Genomic DNA, 7,467 nt, shown 5'->3' with positions numbered 1-7,467 from the left:
AATCGCGACGTTATACGACGGTGCCGGTAGTGCTCCGGCTGCCGTCGGACGACGTGCAACGACTTAATTTTAATTATTGCTCCTGGTTTTTGTCGTGCTTAAAATTTGAATTTCTAATTCGAAATATGCAATACTTCATGAAGTGGTGCATAAAGTAACCATAGGTGAACCATTGCAAAGTTATGCTGAAAATGTGTTGTTTCATAAAGAGTTGCAACATTGTGAAATAACACATGTATGGTATATAAATACATTATTCAGCATTCGAAAATCAGTACAAAAAAATCTTGCATCCTCTTCACGTAATTTCAGATACTCTTTCCTGCATTCGAATCTTCACTAGTCTTGTACAGATTTGATTAGAAGGCTGAATTATCCTAAGTATTCTTGCATTCCAATTCTAAGACTATAAAGAGAGTGCTTGAAATACTTTTTAAAAAAGTAACATCATTCACGATTCAGACTTTGATCCATTGAACTTTTACGATTTATCTAACAATATCAAGTTTGGCAAATACATTTTTTAAGTATAAACTTCAAATATCCAATTATTGGCATCTACTCGTGCGATTGATTTTCATATTTATTTTTTGAAAATATTAATTTAACATCTTAAAATTTTGTTATCGAATGTTTTAGTGTATAATAGACATTCTTTTTATTATGAATATTCTGTATAAGACCACATAATAATAATGTTCTTTATCACCAAATTAAGTTTTGTGAGTAAAGATCTAACTGTTGGCATGTACTCGTATGTATCTTTTGAAAATATTGATTTTAACATTTTCAAATTTAATTTTGAATTCTTTTAGAGTGTATAATAGACAATAGGCCTTTAGTATGACACTTTCTTTGTGTTATATGTATTATGTGTAAGACTACACACAATACTCCTTTAACGTCAAACTATTTTTTTTTTAATTCTCTAACTTTTCTTTTAAGTTAGAGTAATTTTGGATAAAAATGAGATGAAATAAAAGAAATTGTGGTATTCATGTTAGAGGAAGAAAGAAGTGAGAAAATAAATTAAGAGAGATAGAGAAAAAGTTAAAGAAAAATAGAGGAATGGAAATTAAAAGATCTAATTCCTTACATTTTTGTGGTTTTGCAGTTAAATCACATTTTTCTTGTAGTGAAAATTAAATAATATTACATGTTTCTTAATATATAAATAAATAGTAATACTATGCAATCATTACAATATAAAACTTAAGAGTGATTTTATAAAATTTTCCTACATTAATAATATCATTGAAAAGATAAATTTTAAAAATGGAAAGAATAAAAAATATTAAATATTTAAGGGTATAAAGAAACATTATATATATATATATATATATATATATATATATATATATATATATATATATATATATATATATATATATATATATATATATATATATATATATATATAATTTTATAATATTAATCTATTATTGATGATATTTTTATATTCTTAAATATTTATTATTTTCTCTTATTTTAATTTTTAAAATTTATCATATTTTAATAAATTTAATAAAGATTAATTTTATAAAATCACTCTTAATTTCTCTTTTCTATATAAAATTATTTCACTTCTTAATATTTGTCAAAGTCTAAAACGACTTATAATAAATAAGATAAATTCTTTAACATCTATGAGTTTTTGTTTGGTATAGATATCTTTAATGTAAATTGATTTTAATTTTTAATTTTTTAAAAATTAAAATAAAATAAAAAAATGACATGACATTGAATATTATTATTTAATTGCATGATTGGTACCTGTCCAATTAAATCTAAAGGACATCAAAGTGTTCACCAATGAAAAACGTATTATTCAATTTTCCTCAACAATCTTATAAATGTAAATTAAAATTTAGCTTAAATACCGATTACCTTAACTAATAACATAACTATTGAATTTCCCTTTAATCGTTAGAAATTTCCAATTACAATCGATTACTAAAAACATGTGTTCAAATCAAAATTTATAACAAATAAAAAAAAGTACAAATGACAGGTGATCCGACAAAATGGCAAAATGCTAGAAGGAATATCTTCGATGGTGGGAGGAAATGTTTGCTGGGATGTGATGTTTATCAGAGCAAGGAGAAATTTGTAGGAGCTGCGAGAGATGGGAGTGCCTCGATTTATTTCTCGGAGTTCCCTGACGATTTCAGAGTCGAGGATATCTTCAACACTTTTTAACTTCCTCGAGATATCTATGAAGTAGCCATTCCTCCCTAAGAGGAATAAATTTGGAAAAAGGTTTGGTTTCGCGAGGTTCAGAGGTGTAGCTGACATCAGTCTGCTTGCTGTTACTCTTGATAATATCTTCATAGGTAATAAGAAGTTGTATGTTAATGTTCCTAGATTTGAGAGGAAAGTAGGCTCAACGGAAGGGTCCAAACTAGGTTTTAATAAGAAAGAGGGGGGTAGTTCTTTTTGCGGTCCTTCTCAGAGGTCGTTTAGAGGGTGGGGTGGAAGAGTATGAGGAAGGTCTTATGCGGAGGTTGTGGTAAGTAAAGAAGGTGTTGGTTTTAAAGCTAGCACCAGGAAGTCTAAAGTTCTTCTTGAATACTTCACTAAGGAGAAAAATGTTGAGAGGTTTAGGAAAGCTTATGTTGGCTTTATGGTTACCCCTAGCTCATCTTATAACATCCAGACTCATTTCAAAATGGAAGGATATTTTTCGATCAAGATCACACTGTTAGGGGCTAATATCTGTCTTTCGAAAGAAATGAAAGTTGGGGAAATTTGTGATCTTATCAGAGAAGGGAAGAGTTGGTGGAGCTAATGGTTTTAAGAGATCAGGAAGTGGAGCGAAGTTGATATGGACAAGGAAATGGTTACTCATATTAGGTGCTTTGGTATCCCTTGCCATGCGTGGAACTATTCGTTCTTCAAATTCTTGGAAAATGGTGGGAACTCTTATCTGCACAGACGATAATACGATGAAACTTGAGTGCATGGATATTTCCAGGATTTTGGTTCGCACTAGGTGTGCGATAGCCCTTAATGATACGTTTCATATTAAGATTAACGGGGAGGTTTTTACTATCAAATTGGTGGAGGAATCACACTCTCCAATGCATATTAACGTAAAGATCTCGGTAGACATCTATTCGTCGGAGGACAGTTCTAAAGATGGTAGATTTTGGGGTTGCAACAACTCCAACGAGTTATTAGAGTTGTCGGAGAATGGATCCGAGACTCTAAGGACCAAGAGGCAAAGAGGATTGAATATTGAGGAAGGATTATTTAAGGTAGAAGGGAAGTAGAAAGTTGTTCAAAAGAATGAGGGTGTTAAAGGGGGTAGGAAGGCTTTGCAGACAAAGTCAATAACTAAGAAGGTGAAAGATCGAAATGTGGTTTTTTATTTAGCTTTAAAAAAGGTCAGGCCAGGGCTAGCGTGTCAGAATAGAGAATGAGGTACTATCCTTAATGATGTTTTATTTGGTGACGGCATAGTAGGTGAGGAGAACGAAAACAATTTCTATGTTGATTCATTTTTCAAAACTGCTGACATTTGTCAAGGTGTGGTGGTCTCCAAGGATTCGTTTTTTCCCTTGGATGGGTCTGGGATGGAAGAAGTGGGTTTTGAAGTTGGGCCAAATGTTTCTAGGCCCATTATCTATATTGTATCTAATAAGCCCAGTAATAAGGAAGGCAAGCATCTCTCTTCCTCTTGTTCTCCTAAGAGTGATTACAACAGTAAAATGTTGATTCTTTCTTCGCAAAAACCTAAATCCACCCTAATTGATGATGTTCAGTCATCCTAGTCTGAGAAGGAGCTTAGCTTTTCAGGAGGATACATTCTCTGGACGAATGATTCTGATATTTGTTAGGGGAATTCCAGATTTTGGGAGAATGTGGATTCTAATGTCGGGGAGACAGTATGGAAAGTGATATCCAAATTGGTGGTTGTTCCTAAGGAGAAGGGAAGAGATTACAAGAAGAAGATTGAGGAAATGGAAGTGAATGATAAAAAGAGAATGTTAGCTTTGAAGAGGTCGAAGAATCGGGGGAAATGATTGTTGGATCTCTCAACATTATATGGGGAGGTAGTAGAGCTAAGAGGAGAAGAATCAAAGTTGAAATATCGGCTGGCAAGGCGGACATCTTATTGATCCAGGAAACGAAACTTAACTTTATTGATTCTGAAGTTGCTAGTAGTTTTTAGTCTCATCAGAACGTGGGGGTGGTCTTATTCAAAATCGACGGGGTTAATTAGGACGCTAGTTAACGTTATAGAAGGAAGGCATCTTTGATCCCATTTTTTCTTTTAAAGGTGAGGGTTTTCTGGGAATGAAAGTTTTATGGAGGTGTCATTTTTATTATATTGTCAATGTTTATTCGTCTTATTTGTTGGTGTAAGCCCTAGAGGCCAATACTTTTGGTACTTGTATCGAATTATTTATTAATAATAAAAGGTATTTTCTTTATTATGGTTGATTAATAAAGTCCCTGGAATAGATAGTCCGTTTAATGTATTAAGTGTGACTTAATCATGAGAGCACATTAAACATAAGGACACTATTCTTAAAGTATCCGTAGTCGAGCTTTAGTGTGAAGTGGGATAACATTAAAGCATTAAGACTATTATGTTTGTAGACTGATGATCACATCTCATGGATCATGGATAAAGAGTTATCAAGTCTTAAACATAGGTATGAATATTAGGAGTAATATTTATACCGGATTGACCCGCTATGAGAATACTATATAGAAAGTTATGCAAAGTGTCATAAGTTAATCTCATGGTGATAATAGTGTATACCACTCTTCGACCTGAAACCACTATGGATCCTAGATGTAGAGTCGAGTGCTTTATTGTTGATCCAACATTGTCCGTAACTGGATAGCCATAAAGACAGTTGATGGGTACTCCACAAAGCATGCTGAGGGACATGAGTGTCCTAGATGGAATTTGCCCATCCTGCGTAACAGGATAAATGTCTATGGGCCCAATATTGAACTGGACAAGGGTGACACGGTCTATACCTTGTGTTCAATATAGACATAAGGGCAAAGGGGTAATTATACACATAATTATTATCACAAGAGGTTTTGTCATATCACATGACATTTTCGTGACTTGGGTAGCAGTGATGTGTTGCTAGATACCACTCACTGTTTATTATGTTAAATGCGTGATTTAATATAATTGCCAACGTCGCGAAAACCTACAGGGTCACACACAAAGGACGGATTGATGAGAGATAGAGTAACTAAGGAACATCGTAAGGTACGGTGTACTTAAGTAGAATACGAAATATGGTAAGGTACCAAATACTTAAGTGATTTTGGCATATTATGAGATATGGGCCAAAATACACTTAAGTGGGCTTTTTGGCTTGAAGCCCACACAAGTGGTTCTATAAATAGAACTCTTGTGCAGAAGCATTATATGGGAATACAACACAACTGAAGAGTTGGAATTTCGTATCTCTCTTTCTCTCACTCAAAGCCTTCATTCATAACAGCTAGCATTGCGATTGAAGGAACCCGTTCGTGTGGACTGAGTAGAGACGTTGTCATCGTTCAACGTTCGTGATCGCTCCATGGATTTGTATCCAAGGTTTTGATCGTTACAAGAGATCTGCACCAAAGGTTTGAATCGCCACAAGAGGTAACGATTCTATCACTAATCATGCCCATTCGTAAGGATCACTAAATGAAGAAATTTTTAAATTTCGCTGCGCCTTGGATGGCAATTCTCCTTCAGTGGTATCAGAGCCACTTATGAAACCATGTATCTGATAACTGTTTTTTGTTCTGTATTAATATGATTAAAGACAGAATGAATCAAAAATTAAATTGAGATCGATCAAGTTACATATATATGATATATGTAATCCTGATGCAAAATACATTATATATGATATAGTGTTCTCGTTTCGTTCATTCAAACACTCAATGATTGTTTTCCTTTGAGCGATCAATGGTCGTTTGCTTCTTGATCCGACATTAGTATGGTGAAGCAATGATGTGTTGATCAATCATACTGAATTAACAATCGAGATGTGTTTGACGATCTGAAATTGATGCATCAGGGTTAGTGACGGCACAAGGGTTGTGTTGTCAGAGATTTATGCGATTGGGGTTTGACTGCACAAGAGTTGTGCTTTCTAAACACTTTTTGGAACAGTGTTAACCGGTTAACACATATGGTTAACCGGTTAACGCAATACGAAATAAAATTTTTGAGTTTTTCAAACAGTGTTAACCGGTTAACGCTTTTGGTTAACCGGTTAACGCAAGGCGGAAAACAGTTTTCCAAGACATTTTCAAACAATGTTAACCGGTTAACGCATTTGGTTAACCAGTTAACGCAAGGCAGAAAAGAATTTTTTGAACAGATTTCAAACAGTGTTAACCGGTTAACGCATATGGTTAACCGGTTAACGCAAGGCAAAATTCACCCGTTCGGCTAACTCAGTGCTTTAAAAGTATCAAGTGTTGATGCGAAAAGCGACATTGATTTTAAATGAATTGTTCATTAAAATGTGGTGATCGGTCTTCGAGATTTAATTTAGTTTTAATTAATTAAAGGAATTAATAATAATAATAACGTGTTTATTATTGTCTTGTGGTGATCGGTTATGGCCTTAGTTTTCCTTTATTCTGCTTTGGATTTTAAAATACGACCTGCGTGTCGTGCCTCTCTCTTAATCTCCCAAATGTAACTTCTTTTCTCATCTCACCCCCTCGTATGTAAAACGAGTTTCTTTTGTAATGTAATGATATGAAGAAAGCAAAGAAGTCAGTGCCAAAGGAGGACAACCTTGAAGATCTTGCTTGGAGAAGCTTAGATCGTTGTTAGGTTAGCTTAGGTTCTCTCATTGGCTTGGGAGAACAATTGCGCTAGGGGCCATAACTGTTTCATTATGTTTGTATGTATGTTGATGCATATGAATGTATGTTGATGCATGTGAGAGACGGTTTATATGATAAACAAGTCGGTGAGATCATAAAAATTACAATTCCCTCAAAATAAATATTAAGTTTATGCTTTCCAAGTTTTAACACTCATCAAGACTAGTATCGAATAACGTAGGTTTCGCCTACGCGAGGTGCATGTTCTATATTAGTAAGGTGCGATGGGATAATTGTAATATCCAACTGTTAAAACAATGGGTCAAACTTAACTAAACAAATTATAATAAGATTATATATATGTTTAGAAGCAAGAGTTGGGAATGATCCATATGATGGATTGGAATAAGGAGTTATTCACCCAACTGAAATTTTCGAGAATTGTATGAGATACAATTGGAAGGAGTTCCTACCTAAATAACCTAGTTTTGTGTAATCCGCCTACGCGGACTTAGAACGAAGTGAAATATGGATCTCGACCCACTAGAAAGTCTTCCAACGGGATTTTCCGAATCAAATGATGAGGGTCATTTGTTTTGAATAAAATAGTGGGAGCATGTTTAATTAAAGGCCTAATTAAATATGTCAATGATACTT

Source organism: Lathyrus oleraceus, chromosome 4 (assembly GCF_024323335.1).
Source record: "Lathyrus oleraceus cultivar Zhongwan6 chromosome 4, CAAS_Psat_ZW6_1.0, whole genome shotgun sequence".
NCBI classification, from domain to species: Eukaryota; Viridiplantae; Streptophyta; class Magnoliopsida; order Fabales; family Fabaceae; genus Lathyrus; species Lathyrus oleraceus.
The sequence above is the reverse complement of the archived record's forward strand: the minus strand, read 5'-3'. Positions refer to the sequence as shown.